The 16549-nt window shown below is 39.6% G+C and overlaps 1 protein-coding gene across 1 annotated transcript in view; it reads left to right on the top strand.

Annotated features, from left to right (window-relative positions):
• The window catches only part of ctnnd2a (catenin (cadherin-associated protein), delta 2a), a 264157-nt gene that overhangs the window by 11730 nt on the left and 235878 nt on the right, over positions 1-16549 (top strand). The window lies entirely within an intron of this gene.

Below are 16549 nucleotides of genomic sequence, written 5' to 3'. Positions count from 1 at the left end.
CATACATTGTGACTGCACACATGGATATACGCAGACACACAAATGCACACTTTTCTGGTTCTGTATACAGCGTGGGATGCTCTGTGCTCATACTGTGCAGCAAATTGAATTTTCATTCTCTCATGGTTAGTCAGGCAGTGTTACTCTTTCTGCCATTATGGCACATTCAGTAAGACAGCAGGAGGCCCGAGAAGCACAGAGGTCTCCACCAGCTTCTCCAGAGGCGGCTTGCCACCCTCAGCCTCATGCCCAGCAGTGGACACTCTTTGTTGGCCGGCTATGCTGGCTGGTGGGGGCTGAGTGGAGATGGTGCCATGCTGTGTCTCACTCATGCACATACTGTAGGTGTACATATGAGACTGAGACACACACACACACACACACACACACACACACACACACACACACACACACACACACACACACACACACACACACACACACACACACACACACACAAAGTGAATGTAAGTAGTCAATTAAGAAAACACACACCCACTTTCTTGTTTTCTGACTTTGTGCCATACACTGCAGGGTAAATTGAGTGTCAGTGGGGTTACGGGGAAGAATTATGGCACCATCAAGGTCCAGTTGTTGAGAAACCATGGTAACTATTAGCTCTGTTGGTTTGGTTGCTATGACAGCACCGGCTGACTGCAGGGATGAAGTAGTATAATGGGGTGGTAGAGGGAGGGGATTAGACTTTGTGAAGTGTACATCAAAGTACGGGGAGAAAAAGTACCAATTCTGTTTGATCAAGAATACACTAATAAGGCTTTAGATGCTGTATGGAGTTTAGTGCAGGTGTAGTGAAGTGGCTTAAGAGTAGAATTTGAAGAGAATTTGCTATTCCAAACAACAACGACTGTATTATTACTCTCCTTTCCTTTGTCTCATTATCATACCTTCTCATAACTGTTTTTAATATTAATTACTAATGAATTCCTTTTTTTTTCCTTTCACGTGAATACCCAGACCCATTAACTTTGCATCTATAAAGACCATTTTGAGCTGTGAATTTGAAATCCAGATTTTTAGAGTAGCTGCTGTTAACATCCTGGTGTGGGAATGACAGACGTCTTAAGATTAAACAGAGTTCACTGCAGTCGCCTAAAATTTATGATTCAGAGGCAAAGCAAAATCAATAATGTCATTAAAAGAAATACATTTATAGCTGTGTATACCATTTGCATTGTATAGACATAAAAGCTGCCACTTGATGTAAATCTTGCAAATGGATTAATTCAGAGGTATCCAGTTTGACCTGATGTTAAACAAATCTAATAAACACCCTGTAGCCAATCATAGTCAATCCACAACCATTGCCGTTATTAAAATTGCATCACCAGGTGTACAAAATTCATCATGCTGTTAATTTTTGCTCTAGGTTATTTCTGCTACCTTTATGACTGTGAGATTTTTTTTTTTCTGTAGTGGCTGGCAGTATTTTAGTCAGTACAGCGCTGCATGCATGTGTACCTCCGTGTGTTTGTGAGTGCCAGCACAGAAGCAAAAGTAGCGTGACTTTCAAAACATTTCTTCATCTTATAATATGCAGACATATTTACCAGCTGCAGTTCAGTCCTATTGACGAGAAGAAGCAAAAACAAGGACAAATGGCTGAAGAGCGGTTTGGCAGTCTCTGTCCTCTAGTTTGAATCTCTCCCATCAGACAAACATCTTTCTCACGCTTGCTTGGCAATTCTCACAATCTGATTATTTTAGTTCACATGACAGATTGCTTCACTGTTGGTCAGTGGTCAAAAGAAAAAAAAAAGTTTGGGATGATCCATATCAGTATTGGCTTGGAGAATTGCAAACAGCTAGATAAATAAACAGTGCAATCACGAAAATAATCAAATCTTTGTCTTATACAGATTTTCATACAGATTTCTCTTTCTGTTTAAATTTCATGCATACTGCTTTTCTCATGCTTCCCTATAATGCTGTTTATAACCCAGCAACCCACAGCATGGCATTACTTCAGATGGGCTACAAAGTCAAGCTCAGCCCACAGTCCTGGTAGATTATCTCAGTGCTAGCCTACATCAGCTTTTAGCTCAGCTGATACTCTTTGCCTGGCATGCAATAGAAGACTAAGTCACTTTAACCTGCCTTAATAATAATAATAAAAATAAACTTTATTTATATAGCAAGTGCTTCACAAGATAGATACAATAGGCAAATGAAACATTTAAGAGATGATAAATGTGAAACAACATTAGGTATAGGAATAGTGACGAGAAGATTAAAGCAAAGAATAAAGAAAATGACAATTAAAGAACATGTAAATTAAAAGCAAAGATAAAATGACCACTGGGAGAAGGTGATAAAAGAATTACAAAGGACAACATGGAAATGACTCTCGAGGCACAGAACAAGCCTGCTTATAGAAATATGTCTTTAAGAGGGATTTAAAAGACAAAAGTGATCTTGCCAGTTGGATCGGATTATTCCAAAGAAAAAATCTGATCACCACTGGTTCTCAGCCAAGATTGTGGGACCTCATAACCTTGGCTAGGGATGTGAGGTCATAACCAAAGGTGTACGGTGTCAGGAGATCCGAATTATATACTTTGGTGCTAGCCCAGTGAGGGCCTTAAAAGTCAACAAGAACAACTCTTCAAGCCGGCGCAGAGAAGCTAAAATAGAAGTGATGTGTTCTTTTATTTGGGCTTAAGTAAGAAGTCTGACTGCTGCATTTTGGACCAGCTGTAGTTTGTGTGAACTTTGTCGGCTCAGGCAAGTGCATAATGTGGCTTTCCATGGAAGGGCTGGGAGGTCCCAGAACTGAGCCATCTGCCAAAAATAAAATACTGCAGATGATTGTAGTGGAACTGAACTGGACTGAACTGAGGTTTGTGTATTTTCTTTTTCTTTGTGCCTGGTTCTTGAATAATTAATCAATACTTAAACTATCACTGCTTAAAATTCCATTATCCAGATTATCGACCTTTTACATTTTTGGCAGCACTTTCATTTCTGTTTAATTTGTCTGCTTCAACTGCAAATGCAACTAGATACACTGTGCTTATTATCTGCAGTATTGAGGCCATCACACGAGGGTATCATGTTTTGGCAGTCCTTGTGTTAAAATTCCTAAGCTGCCCTTCTATCAAATGCGCTCGAAAAGACCTGATATATTAGACACAATCAACCCTCAAATAAAGTTGATAGCTTGGTTCTCACATACTGTGTTTAGGCAAAAGTGAAAAACCTTCTAGGAAAAGTCCACCTTTCTCTTTTTCTCTCTTCCCCTCAAAACCTTGGACCTGATTCTGTTGGGGCCTCTTGGCAAGGTCATATTTGCAAATGAGAACTGGTTCTCAAACATTTTACCTGGTAAAATAAAGATTTAAAATCAAGCAATCTTTCTTTCTTTCTTTCTTTCTTTCTTTCTTTCTTTCTTTCTTTCTTTGTCCATTTATGACACCCCCCCCCCCCCCCCCCCCCCCCCCCCCACACACACACACACACACACACACACACACACTGTCGCAATGTTAGAGGGCACAATCAAGCCAGGAGGGGAAGTCACTGAGGTCCCATATGTCTCCTGTAGTAACAGCTGATGCCAAGTGCCTGGTCATACCTCCAAGGAGCGGCGGATAAAAAAGGGGAGCGAATGAAGATACGATGGTATAGCAGGGATTGGGCTTGACAAAGCAGCTTGGAAAGTCAAGCTGAGCACAATGCTCTTGTCTCCTGTTTGTGTTACACCACAATGGGATGGATTTATAATGAATCAAATGTTCTGTCCTGTCTATGTTTATGCATCTTTGTTTTTGCGTCTTCTAACCTCGCTCACTTTATTCAGATCAGAGAGAGCGCTCTATGTCTGGCTTTCAATTTTCAAGTGAACACATGCATGCACGCACGCATGCACATGCAGACACTTTCTTTATTCACAACTAGACAGACTAACCAGCACCCCCAAGGCCTTTTGGCTTGTGAAAAGGGACAGAGAGCTCTATTGTTTTCTCTGTGATTCAGTTATTACACAGAGATTAACACAGTGAAACTGTTCTGTGCCACCCAAGGGCTTTGGACCCAGAGAGAGAATGAGCACTGAACACATTTATCTCTCTCCCTCTCTCGTTTTTGCCCTATCTCCTTCTATTTCACCATCTCTTTGACACACATGGACACACACCGCACATATTTAGGCATAGCCAAACAAACAGTTGCAATTACGGCGAAACACGGTGCATGCACCCACACACATTTATGCACACTCTGTGCTTCTCCATTGGTGTGGAGGAATGTGTTCAGTGGCTGATAAGGAGAAGAATATGACAACATTAGAACAGAAATGCCAGCACAGCAACATTTCTTTCACACACACACACACACATACACACTTCCCCTCACATTTAAACACTACACATATGCTCACACACAGTCACTTGTCAGACTCCATAGTCATATGTATTATTATTACTGGTAATGATGGAACAGAATCTGCATAATGGATGTGGCAGCAAAATGCACACAAAAAACACATGTCTCAAAAGAAATTAGAACTATAATGCAATTTATTAACATTACAAACTGACAAACAGTGTTTAAAAGCTGCATTTACGGCTGAGCTAATCTCTATAAAGGGAAAAAGGGAGGCTGAGGACTAAGAGGGAAGGCAGCAGAGAGTAATTTTGAATACTGGACAAAGTACATATTGTGGCAGTGACAGTGAGAGAGAAAGTAAGGTGAGTGAGCGAGAGGATGACATCATACTGACAGGACCGAGGCAGCAGAGTCCCAGTGGGATCTCCGTGCCTGTGACAGATGTACGGCGTCTCAGTGGGATCAAACACAACCAACAGGCAGACTCCCAGCTTGGAGCAGCTGGAAGAGCATTAAAATAACATCTAAGCCTTGCATGTGTGCATGTGCTCACGGGTGTCACCTCTTCAGATGGATGCAGCACTCATTAGATGGTGCTAATATGGTTTATATGTATTTAAACTTCATTCAGATCAATTAATGTAAAGATGATGGTGTTTTTTTATATATTTGATATGTGCAAGTCAGTCAAAGTAAGCTTGAATTTAAGAAAGTAATTAACAATGCAGCTAGAAGTAGAGTGCATTTGATAAACTGACCTAATGATGATTTTAATAAATGATAATAAAAGAATAAGCAGTTAGGTAATATCACTGATATATATCATCTCACTAATATCAGTGCAAATTCTACCTGTTATTGGACTTACTCACAATGGGAATCAAATGTTCAGCCATATCAGTTTCACAGGAAACCCTCAAGGCAAGTTTTACTTTAGTGTATTTTTAATATTTCACCTCATAGTCTGCAATTTGCAGAATTAGAAACCTTTAAGAAGGGAAAACAATCAATTCCCCAGTGTTCATCCATGCATTCAGAATTTTTTGCTTCTTTTTGAATCAGTCCTTGAATAACTTAATCCTTGTGGGTAATTTATAAAATTATTAGTTTAATAGAAGCATTCAGTGAATCCAGAACCATGCTGTGTTTATATTGTAGTATACTGCAGTCAGATTTTTACTTACAAGTGTTTTTTTTTTTAAGTACAGAATAGCTTTAACAAAATATAATCTTGATGGAAACCTGTGTGAGTCCTTGCACACATTGTTACTTTATGTAAATTATAAATCTATAAAATGTCAAGACTGTGAGAGATAGGATGTGTGGATGGCCACATTCCTCCTCTCTCTTTTCCCACTCTCAGGGGTATACTCTTCCTCGCATACCACAGTACAGCCGCGGCACTGTGGCTTTATAGGTTTCATACTGCGGTGAGTTCTACAGCAAACAGAAGCCTCTGCTATGGATGGAAATAATAAAACTTTATATTGTGGTAAGCTGCATTGTAAACGGGAAACTACTGCAATGGATGGAGTGTGGTATCACAATGTACCACTTGTGAGTCAGTATGCACACAGTATCCTTTATAGAAGAGGTTTAATGTGTTGTTGACATCTTAGAATTAATAATTTAGTATTAAAATGTCACTGATGGTGTTTTTCTTGAGAAAAAATATTGTGAGCAATGAAATTCTGCCTATTATATTAACCTTAAATGTGTAAACATTTCTCCTGGCAGTCATTTCATTTTATAAAATTGAATGTTTAATAGCTGTTTTTTTTTTTTTTTCAATGAAGCATTATGTTTACACCGAGTCTCTACAAAGTCAACAAAGCACTGTTTCAAAGCAAGTAAAAGTACACTATATTGCCAAAAGTATTTACTCACAAGTCATTCAATTCAGGTGTTCCAATCACTTCCATGGGGTCAGCGGATGCTGAGGTGCATAATGTGCAGAAGCCCCCAATTTTCTGCAGAGTCAATCACTACAGACCTCCAAACATCATGTGGCCTTCAGATCAGCTCAAGAACAGTATGTAGAGAGCTTCATGGAATGGGTTTCCATGGCCGAGCAACTCCATCCAAGCCTTATATCACCAAGCGCAATGCAGAGCATTGGATTTAGTGGTGTAAAGCATGCCGCCACTGGACTCCAGAACAGTGGAGACTTCTCTGGAGTGATGAATCAGGCTTCTCCAACTGGCAATCAGATGGATGAGTCTGGGTTTGATGGTTGCCAGGAGAACGATACTTGTCTGACTGCATTGTGCCATGTGTAAAGTTTGGTGGAGGGGGGATTATGGTGTGGGGTCACATTTCTGGAGTTGGGCTCGACTCTTTAGTTCCAGTGAAAGGAACTCTTAATGCTTCAGTATACCAAAGTTGGTCATGCTTCGAACTTTGTGGGAACAGTTTGGGGATGGCCCCTTCCTGTTCCAGCATGACTGTGCAACAGTGCACAAAGCAGCTCCATAAAGACATGGATGAGCGAGTTTGGTGTGAAAGAACTTGACTGGCCTGCACACCTGATCTCAATCCAATAGAACACCTTTGGGATAAATTAGAATGGAGACTGCGAGCCAGGCCTTCTCATCCAACATCAGTGTCTGATCTCACAAATGCTTTTCTGGAAGAATGGTCAAAAATTTCCATAAACACTCCTAAATGTTGTGGAAAGACTTCCTAGAAGATTTGAAGCTGTTATATCTGCAAAGGGTGGGCCGACATTATGAATTAAGAATGGGATGTCACTCGAGTTCATATGCGTGTGAAGGCAGATGAGTGAATACTTTTGGCAGTATAGTGTAGCATTTAAGCTCCAACCTATACTTTCATCACTTGTTGCCAATTTAAAACTAGTGAGGCAGTTTATTTATACTGTATGTATCTATTTTTGTTTGTCAAACAGCTAGTTATGTAACCAATTTAAATGTGTGTATGTGTCTACGTGCAGCAGAATCTGTTTGAAACTCTCAGAAGCTCACAAGATTATAAGACTGGGTATCTGTCTTTCTCACTCTGTTCTTTCTCTGTTTTTTTTTTTTTTGGTTCTTTTCATGTCCTCCATCTTTTTAAATTTTTCCCACTTTTTTCTCCATGTCTATCCAGCGAATTTAGAATACTGACCTGAGCTTTGATCTCTCACTCTCCAAGTAGCTGCCCTATTTATTTGGTGGGGGTTGGGCATGACGTCACACTCTAGATTGGAGAGTGAAATGCAAACAAGAAGAAATCAACTGGAAGTCATCTCAAAAGAAGGCAGACATCAAGGAAAAGGACAGGTTTATTGTCACAATTCCTGCTTGTATGTGAATATTCTCACATTTGCGACAGTATGTAAAACAAAACTACAAAACAGTCAGATATGAAACCTCCATCCATTTTTCTTTGCAGCTACTGTATCTCATTTTCCCCTTTGGTCTTGTCACAGAGGAATGGGCTGTTTCATTAGATCACAGGCTGACTCAGGCCTGCTGTCTCAGAGATAACAGCCAGGTAAATGTTGGCCTCTTTGAATGCCAATCATATCTTCACAGGACAGTATGTGATGACAGCAATGGTCAAGGTTATCATCTGAACCCACCATACCTGTCTGTCCGAGTAATGGCTCCTTCCCTTCGACCCCCCCCCCCCCCCCCCCCCCCTCCCAAACACACACACACACACCTTACACTTCCTCTGTCTTCCTCTAAGCATCCTTAAGGGCTTCCTCGCATGCAGGAATGTCATCTTTAGCATTAACAGGTTAGTTCTCCATAAAAGTCAGTGGCTTGGATTTGGGTGAGCCATAATTTAAGAGTGATTTGTACTGATAGTTTCCATAAAATAGATTTTCAGTGGGTAATATGCCCACACACTGTATTTGAATTTACAGCAAGAAGCGTAGCTTTATATAGAAGCATGTTTTACATTTAGTTTTTTGACTTTGGCTCTATTACGAGGGAAAAACAGAGATTTCTTTCACTTAGTAAATAGTTAATGAACAACCTTCAGCTGTGTATAGTGTTCATGTGCATAACACTATGCACAGTGCAAAAACTGACTTATTGTAACATAGCTCTACTTCTCAAGCAACAGGAGTGAAAAAATTGGGGGTAGCAGTCTTTTTTCAGCACCACGGACAGCTCCAAGATTTGCTTTCATAGCGGATATCTCAAAATAGTAGTTGTATTTTTAATTTATATTTTCATTAGCTATTACCTGACAGCCTCTCAAAGAGTTGTTCAAATCCTACTCATTATTAGCATCTATCAGCTTTCCAAATAGCAAAATTACCAAGTTCATTTTTCCCCACAGCAGTTAAACTGAACTCTTCCTTCAATTACATTAATGAAGGTTTTAAGGTGGTCTGTGCCTGAACAAACCACATTCAGCTGTGCTTTTGGGCAAATGATGCCTCAATTCCCCAGCAAAGCCAGCTGGGTGTTACTGGACCTAAGCAATAAAAAAGAAGACTGAAAAGCATTGAGGTGCATTAAATGTATTATCTATTTTTTAACTGTACGACCAACAAAACCTTAAAAGTGTAGATAGCTCCACTAAGTGGAAAGAATGAAATAAGTTCATTTTTTTAATGAAAAAAAGCTGTTCAATATCACCAGAAGCTTTGTGTAATTAGGATATTGCAGATAAGTCAACCAGGATTGTCCTGGCTGTTGTTTCTATAGGTTGTCAACATCCTTAACATGGCTTGTCATGAGGGGCAACAGTGTGTGGTATGAGAATATGTTCCATCCATCCATTCTCTTCCGCTTATCCTGTTCAGGGTCGCAGGGGGGCTGGAGCCTATCCCAGCTGACATAGGGCAAGAGGGAGGATACACCCTGTACAGGTCGCCAGCCTGTCACAGGGCCAACACAGAGAGCCAGACAACCATTCACACTCACATTCACACCATGAGAATATGTTAAGTTATATTTTTCCCAGGATGATGTGGGTGGTGAGGCAGTGAAAATACCAACTTTGATATGAATTTGAATTATCAAGATATTAATATACACCACCCCAGGGACTGGATGAAAACCATACATGATGTTGTTCTGTTACAGTTTTCAGAAAGTCAACTTATTAAAGGCAGTTAAAGCAGATTCTATGCACTGGAAAATGTATCAAGCTTCAAAAACACTTTAAAATGCATATTGCGTTGTGTTTCCATACAGGATTGTTTATGAAGGACAGTGCCTCTGAGATTTACAGGAAGCTGTCTTTGACTGTAGAGAAATAGTGGGAGCCATCAGCAGCCTTCCTTCAGGCATCTGTTAGATGTCAGACTTCATCTCTGTTTTTCTTAAAAGGAAGACTACAGTATATTTTCATTGCTATAAATGGGTTTAGGATATCATACATCATTACGTGCATGCATTTGCATACTTCAGGGAAGGATTGGTCTTTTCTTACCATATGGAAAATAGGTTCTTGCTCAAGTAATATGTCATTACAAATGCTGCAACTCCTGTACAGTCCAAGACTCATATAGTATATAAAACAACATGAATGCTCACCATAAATATATACTGTAGTATATTTCTATCCCATATATGAGTGAGTGGGCTAGGAGTCCAGGTTATTATTATGTGAACTTACTTTACGGTGGTGACAGTAATGAAATAGATATGCTTTTGTAAATGGAAGCTGTACTGAGCCCAGGATTAGATAGATTTGAGAAAGTGAGATATTAAAAGAAACACAGTGGATCACTGGTTGAGTAACTTGTGTGATTTTGAAGCATCTAACTCAGAGCTAATCACTTAAGCGAAAAAGAAAGGAAATAATTGAAAAACTAGGTAGTTTCTATGTGTGGTGTATACTTTAGTTCACACAAATGAGCTCAGATTTTTCACAAATGCTGTTACTTATTGTCACTTGTTGTTACAGCTTTTCCCCCTCTTCCTCAGGACTTTCCACTTTGCACATCAGATTAGTTTGGGTGGTATCAGCCTTTTCAGTTGGATCCTGTGTGCTTGTGTGTAGTTAGCAGGATGCTGGTTATAAAGTGATTACACAGTTCTGACAGGTGTGAAGAAAATCAAAGGGAGGTGTGAGACTAAAGACAGAACTGAAGCCCAGAAAAGAATATGCCTTTATTTCCTATTTGTTCCTTTGTGTTGGTGCATCCCTCTCATTCTCTGTCCCTTTATTTTACTTGCTCGCAAATTGTATTATTTTCTCCACACTGCATAACTCCATCTTTGTTGCTAAGAGGGCCAAGTTACTGTAGCTGCCATTGTGTCTCACATCTTGGGTGTCAGAGGTGAGAGTGGAATCTGTTACTTGCTGCCTTTCTGCTGACAGATCCGGTTTTGGGAGGTAACATTTTTGTTCCAGACTTGTTTGCCAGACAAGGTGATAAAACCTGCTCATAAGCCCTAATTGTTTCCAGGCCCTATGCTGAATGCTTCATTTGTAATTACCAAACTCACATTTTATTTCATTCCCTGCATAATCCAATCATCACTGTTTGGTTACAAATCATTTTCAAATCAAGGGCACTACCAGCAGAGAGCCAAAACAGTTGAAAGTCATATATTACGTTAGTGATTGTATTTTTTTTAAGTTTGATGAAGCTTGAGACAGATTATTAATTTTGATATGTGACTGCAATTAGTGGGAAAGACATGCTTTGCAATAAAAGAATAATCGGTATAAAGTAAGAATTCCTTCAAGATTTAACTTTAATGCAGCAAATAAACTTGCAAATATATTTTTGTATTTTTCTTCCCAAAGGGCATGTGTTCTGCTTGTCTATATATATATATATATATATATATATATATATATATATATATATATATATATATATATATATATATATATATATGTGGAGCAAAGTTGACGATATTCTGTAGAAATAATTACAACTTTTTCCTGTAGTAGGAAAAAGTTGTAATTATTTCTAACCCTCTTTTCTGGGTTCCCTGGTTGTTGGTCTAGAGATTTCTGACTTTGTATGCAGATGGTTTCTCCTGCATGTCTTCAAACCCAGCATCCAATCTAGGTCAACCATCTCACTGCTTCCCAGCCGCCTGACTGAACTGTGTGCATATATATGTGTGTGCATGTTTAGCGCTCCAGGCTATAACAACAAAAAAAAGTAAAAATATTTTTTTTATATTTTTCTCCTTAGAGTGAAATTCATTAAATATACATGCTGTGTTATCCGCATAGATGTCTTCAAAGTTATAGGTGTGCTTACAGTAGAGTCATACATTTGTCTATGTCACAGAAATGCTAAAGTAGCAATAGTTGGACATATTGATTGAAATAATCAATGCTTCTCTTTCTGTTGACTGCTTACATTGGGGCTTTTGAAAGCAAAACAGACCTCAGGCATCAGATCATAGTTGTCTGTGACCAGCCTCCTGAATCACTGAGGCTCTGGAGATAAGCCACACCCACCTCAGTCTCACTCTGTGGTTTGGTATTTTCTCCTGGAGGGTTATCTGAGCTCGTCCACTCCTCTGAGAGGAATAGGATTTTGACAGACCATCATTACATAGTTTCAGTACATGCACATGATGGTTTAGACTTTGATTTATTTAACACATTTAATGGACTTTTTGGACTAATAACCCGACAAGTCACCTTTGCATGCATATATGTCATGGCCGGGGAGGGAACGGACGAGGAAGGGCAAACACGAGGGACTCCAGAGGTGAGCATAACTTAAAAGGTATTTATTTTTGCTTGTAAGGAAAAATGAATACAAAAACCTGAGAAGGGAGACGAAGGGAGACGGAGGGCAGGCACAGGGAACACAGGAACACGCAGGCACAAGAACGTCAACGACGCGACAAGGAACCAATGGAAACTGAGGGCTTACATACACAATGGGTAATCAGGGCAAGAGGAAACAGCAGGGAACAACAGGTGAGGCAAAAGAAACTAATTACACAGGGGAAGCAAAGCTAAACACAAAGCACAAGGAAATCACACTGGCAAAATAAGACAGGAAGTGATAAACCAAGGAACACGCAGACGAGTCACAACACTGGGAACATGACAAACATACAGGGAGGACAAACTCAGGAAATAAACTATTAACACAAAACGCTGGGCAAACAGCCCAGGACATGACAATATATTTTAATATATTAGTAATTTACACTTCTGGTGAGTCTTTGTAAAGTCCAGTTTGGAAATGTGTTTCCTTGAGCATTTCTGTGCATTTATGAGTGTATGTATAAACATGGGAATGGCATTTGATGATAGAACTTTGAATAAATGTGTTTTAATTAATAGTGTCTGTTTTATTTTCATAATAAACTCAGAAGTCTTCCCTTAATTTTTCCAAAGTTTATTACAGGCTTCTGAATTTTTGGCATGGAAACCTGGAACTGAAATATACAGGATATACAAAACCTTTGTAATACACTATATGGGCCAAAGTCCTGGGCCACCTTCTTGTTACATCTACAGGCACTGTTCGTCCATGGAAACCCATGCTGTGAAGCTCTTGGTGCACAGGTTTTGTACTGATGTTAATGCCAGAGGAGGTTTGGAACTCTACAGTTATTGAGTTAGCAGAGTGTTGGTGACCTTTATGCACTCTCTACCTCAGCACTTGGTGACCCCTCTCTGTAACTTTTTGTGGTGCGCCACTTCGTGACTGAGTTGCTGTGGTTCCTAAATGCTTCTATTTTTCAAGAATTCCACATACAGTTAATCATGGAATATCTAGGAGGGAAGAAATTTCATGAACTGACTTGTTACAGTGGCATTATATTACAATACCACACTCAAACCATTCTTTCACAAGTGTTTGTAAAGGCAGACTGCATGGCTCAGTACTTGATTTTATATGCAGGTGGCAATGGGCCTAAAAACATCTGAATTCCAAGATTAAGACATTTAGTCCAGTACTTTTGTCCATATAGTATATAGCCCACCGTCATATTGGTAAAGACCTGAAAATAATTGTGGTGTAGTATTGGCTTGTGTTAGAGCTTCTTTTAATATTTTGTCCATCCCATAAGTGAGGATACATAGAATAACAGAAATACCTTTTAGAAGAACAAGGATGCATCTAATAAATAGTAGCAAGTGACTTTAAGAGTCACTCTGAGCTTTTCTTCGATTAGAAATTTAGTATTATATTATTTGTTGATGTTTAAAATGATATTTTATTACTTGTCAGTCAGCAGTATCATAAACCTTACATGCCATAGTGTTTTTATTTTAATTTTCTGTTCTTAGTTTTGCAAAGAACCAAAACCCATGCAGCTGCACAGCACTACTTATAAGACAGCTTATCACCTTGTAAAACTCCAGTCCCCAAAAAGTTGGGAGAATGCAACAGAATGATTTTCAAATCTGATAAAAGCATATTTTATACACAATAGAACACAGAAAACATCAAATGTTTAAACTGAGACATTTTACTATTTCATGAAAAATATTAATTCATTTTGAATTTAATGGCAGCAGCATGTGTCAAAAAAGTTGTGATGGGGCAACAAAAGCCTAGTGCTAAAAAAGATCATCTTAGAAAGGCAGATTTTCTTAGAAGTAAAGTTAGGCAGAGGTTCAACAATCTGCAACAAACTCAGTCTACAAACTGTGCAACCGTCCGTCCATCCATCCATTCTCTTCCACTTATCCTGGTCAGGGTCACATGGGGACTGGAGCCTATCCCAGCTGTCACAGGGCGAGAGGCGGGGCACACCCTCTACAGGTCACCAGCCTGTCGGAGGGTCAACACAGAGGCAGACAACCACTCATGCTCACGTTCACACCTATGGACAATTTAGAATCACTAATTAACGTAACCCCACTAACTGCATGTCTTTGGACTGTGGGAGGAAACTGGAGTACTCTGAGAAAACCCATGCAAACACAGGGAGAACATGCAAACTCCACACAGAGAGACCCGGGCCAAGGAGGACTCAAACCCAGACCTTCCAGCTGTGAGGCAACAGTGCTAACCACAGCACCACTGTGCTTCCCTCAAATTGTGGAACAATTTCAGAATAATGTTTTTCAATGTAAAATTGTAAAGACTGACTATCTCATCATCTACACTGTAGATATTTAATTTTTAATATTTAATATTATGTACTGAAATACATAATATTCTACAGTACATCAATACTGGATGCTCACAATCTTCAGGCCCTCAGTTGGCACTGCATTAAAAACAGGTATGATTCGCTCATGGAAATCACTGCATGGGCTCAGAAACACTTCCAGAAATCACTTTCTGTGAACACAGTTCACTGTGTCATCCAAAGGTCTCTCATGCAAAGAAGAAGCCATATATGAAGATGATCCAGAAAGGCTGCTGAGCCAAAGCCCATTTAAAATGGACTGAAGCAAAGTCAAAAACTGTTCTGGGGTCAGACAAATCATCCCTCAGTTCAAATGCCTGCATTTCTGATGGCATGGGGGTGTGTGTGTGCATAAGTGCCTATGGAATTGAGAGGTGCCATCAGTGCTGAAAGGTATATACAGGTTTTAGACCAACATATGCTCCCATCCAGGCAATGTTTTTTCAGGTAATGCCTTGCGTATTTCAGCAAGACAATACTAAACCATAGACTGCATCTATTACAACAGCGTGGCTTTGCAGTACAGAAGTCCTGGTGCTGAACTGTCCTGCCTGTAGACCAGACCTTTCATGAACTGAAAAACATTTGGCGCATGATCAAATGCCGAACACTAAGAAGACCCGGGTCTGTTGAGCAGCTAGAATCCTCTAACAGGCATGACTGAGACAACATTCCTCTCCTAAAAGTCCAGCAGCTGGTCTCGTCAGTTCCCAGACATTTATGGTCCATCCATCCATCCATCCATCCTCTTCTGCTTATCCTGTTCAGGTTTGCTGGAGCCTATCCCAGCTGTCATAGGGTGAGAGGCAGGGGACACCTTATACAGCACAGAGTGACAGACAAACATTCACACCTATGGGCAATTTAGAATCACCAATGAACCTAACCTGACTAACTGCATATCTTTGGACTGTGGGAAGAAACTGGAGTATGTGGCGAAAACCCACATAAACAAGGGGAGAACATGCAAACTAGACCTAGACCTTCTAGATGTGAGATAATAGTGCTAACCACCATGCCACTGTGCTGCCCAAACATTTATGGACTGTTGTTAAGAAGAAGAGGGGATGCTACGCAGTGGTAAATGTGGCTGTGTCCCAACTTTTTTGAGATGAAGTTAAAAAAAATTGTTGTTTTCTATATTCTTTTGTGAATAAAATATGGGTTTATGAGACCTGCAAATCATTGAATTCTGTTTTATCTACATTTTACACTGCATCCCAACATTTTTGGAATTGGGGTTTTACTTACAAGGCACAATGAGTTAATGAGACTGTGTTATGCTAGCAACATTTCCAGGGTGTACCCCACCCCCTCGCCCCACGACAGCTGGGAAAGACTCTCTTTCTCTACATGTTCTTTTTTTCATTTTAACAGTATTGTGTATATATAACACCCTCTATTTATTCTACTCGCTAGTCTTGTTTTGAAGTTAATCTTTTCAGTTCAGAATATTTTTTACAAGAGAGTACTGTACCTATTTTTAGCCATGAGTGCATTTGCATATTTAAAACTGTAAAACTGTTTACGCTCAGTTGTGATGAGCGGTGCATATTTATGTGTGTGTGTGTGTGTGTGTGTGTGTGTGTGTGTGTGTGTGTAAGTGTGTAGGTGTGTGTGCGCGTGCATTTGTCTGATGCATGTAACGTCACGTGCACCGCCTCCATCTCTCAGCACTGCTAACTGAATTATGCATTATTCAGAGTTTCATATTAGACGATACATGGAGGTAAATTAGAGCTATCAATCATCCAAGACAGTTATATGTGCTAGACTATGAGAATGATTTTTGAAAGGCAAAGCAGCCTTTGGAAGTCAGGAGTGATTGGCTGGGGAAATTGGGTATGGAAATTATAATTATTATTTCTTCATTTTCCAAGCTTTGGCTCATTCTGATGACATTAGCATTATTAGACATATGTTAGGGATGATTATTATTTGAGCTCTTGAGGATGCTGGCAAGGTGCACACAGCTAATGAGTTACAGTATATTCAAACCTCCCAAATTCAGACATTTTTGTCAAGTCTAATTTACATGTTCCACATTCTGAGTTTCAAGAACAGAACATTAAATATGAGCAACAGTTTCAAAGCACAGTGCAGGTTTCATAGTCATATAGTTGCATTAAAAATTCTGACAAAAATGAACAGATTGGCATAAG

This window comes from Archocentrus centrarchus, chromosome 20 (assembly GCF_007364275.1).
Source record: "Archocentrus centrarchus isolate MPI-CPG fArcCen1 chromosome 20, fArcCen1, whole genome shotgun sequence".
NCBI classification, from domain to species: Eukaryota; Metazoa; Chordata; class Actinopteri; order Cichliformes; family Cichlidae; genus Archocentrus; species Archocentrus centrarchus.
This window is presented reverse-complemented; position numbering and strand designations above follow the sequence as displayed.